Here is a 2,268-nt window from a genome sequence, read left to right on the forward strand (position 1 = left end):
GAACTTCTTAAAAACAATGCTAGCTGATGATTCCAAATTGGAAGCTGTTAAACAAACCTAGTATGGGAAGAAAGATGATGTAAATTTCCCACTAGAGTTTGGAAATGGAAACTGAAATGAACCAAATGAGATTCGACTTGACAAAAGAAGGGAGAAGGCATCTAGACGTCTGAAGAGAAATAGCTCAAAAGCATTAAGTATGCAGAAGGCAGAAACCTGGGAAGCAGCACTGCCCCAAACCGAGGGGCAAAGGGACCGCACATTAGCGGTCACATCAGTGTCACAGCCTAAAGGTATTCGGTAGGTGAAGATGAAGCCACCTCCAGGAACTGAGCATGAATACGAGGTTTATTCTAGTGAAATCACAGCTAGAAAAGAACATTCCATCACCTCAGAAAAAAGATCATAGCCACCTGAAAGGAATCAGAAAAAAGGGCATTAAAGGTCTTTGTAGGGGGCGTCCGAGTGGCTCAGTTGGTTAAGAGCTCTCTCAAGAGTTTGAGCTCTGAGCAACAGTGGTTTGATTGCCCGCCCGAGCTGAGCAGCCGCTGAGCTGCCAACAGGTGGCAGGATGGCTCAGCTTAAAAAAAAAAAAAAAAGGTCTTTATAGAATGAAGAACAGGGGGGGATAAAAACAAAAAAAAACCCCACCTCCTCAGTTAGATAATGATCTTATTTAAGTAAAAACAGAGTATAAGTATAGTGGAAAGAAAAAGTTGAACAAGCCAGAATCAAACAGGAAGACAGGGAACCTATCAGCTAAGACATTAACAAAACCAGGTATCACAACATGGTGATTCAAAAACTGTAGCTGACTAAACTTCACTAAACTTATTGTGGTTGTCTTTTCACAATATATACATATATTGATTATTATGTTGTACACCCTATGTTTACAATGTTATGTCAATTAATCTCAGTGAAACTGACAAAAAAATGTTTCATCTTGCATTTAAAAAAAAAAAAGAAGAAAGAAAGGGCTGGCCTAGTGGCTCAGTTGGTTGAGAGTTGGCTTAAGAGCGCGAGCTCTGAGCAACAGGGCCGCCGGTTCGATTCCCACATGGGCCAGTGACGCTGCCCCCGAGCTGAGCTGTCACTGAGCTGCCAACAGGTGGCAGGATGGCTCAGCTAGTGTAACAACAAGATTTGCCTGTTGGATGGTGGGCTTCGCCCACCCGCAACTAAGACTGAACTCGGCACCTTGAGTTGAGCTGCCGCCCGGATGGCTCAGTGGATAGGATGTGTGCTCTTAACAACAAGGCTGCTGGTTCAACTCCCACATGGGATGGTGGCTATGCCCACCCACAACTAAGATTGAACACAGCACCTTGAGCTTAGAGGCCACAAGCTGCTGATGGGAAGCCAGATGGCAACTGGCGCCCTCCACAACGAAATTGAAGAACAACAACTTGGCTGGTCCCCTTCCCCAATTCTCCAATACTGTTCCCCTCCCCCAATTCCCCAATAAAATCTTTAAAAAAAAAGAAAGAAGGAAAGAAAAACAATAGGGCCAGCCAAGTGGCTCATTGGTTAAGAGTTAGCTTGGGAGTGTGAGCTCTGATCATCAGGGCCTCCAGTTCAGATCCCACATGAGCCAGTGACGCTGCGCCCTCTACAGCTAAGATGGTGAACAACAGCTCGACCTGAAGTTGGGCTGCTGTGAGTCGCCAGCAATGGCATAGGCTGCAGTGGTACTGCAGTGGGCTGCCGTGAGCTACCGTGAGTGGCCAGCAGCAGCGTGAGCAGCCCGTAGCCAGCATGAGCTGCCATGAGCTGCTGTGAGTGGCTGTCCAATGGCCAGCGACCAATCTGCCTCAGCCGGGAAGAACTCAGTGATCACAATACCAACATGGGCCAGTAAAGCGACATCCTCCACAACTAGACTGAAGAACAAAAGGACAGCAACTTTTCTGTTCCCCTTCCCCGATTCGCCAATAAAATAAATAAATAGATAGATAGATAGATAAATAAATTACTGTATATTCTAGCTATCCCTCCATATCAGCATATAGAGATCATCCTTATTCTTTTAACAGCTGCATGAGTTTGGTTTCTTCTACTCATCAATCCTGATTTTCAGTTCCCCCATCCTCCCACCTACTCAACATGAGGAAACAGGGGCCGGCCGAGTGGCGCGATGGTTAAGAACTGGCTTGGGATGCCAGAGGGCCCGGTTCGGATCCCACATATGAGGGCTAGTGACACTGCCCTCTACAGCTAAGATGCTGAACAACGGCTCAACCTGGAGCTGGGCTGCTGTGAGTCGCC

The sequence above is a fragment of the Hipposideros armiger genome, unplaced genomic scaffold (assembly GCF_001890085.2).
Source record: "Hipposideros armiger isolate ML-2016 unplaced genomic scaffold, ASM189008v1 scaffold_396, whole genome shotgun sequence".
Lineage (NCBI taxonomy): Eukaryota > Metazoa > Chordata > Mammalia > Chiroptera > Hipposideridae > Hipposideros > Hipposideros armiger.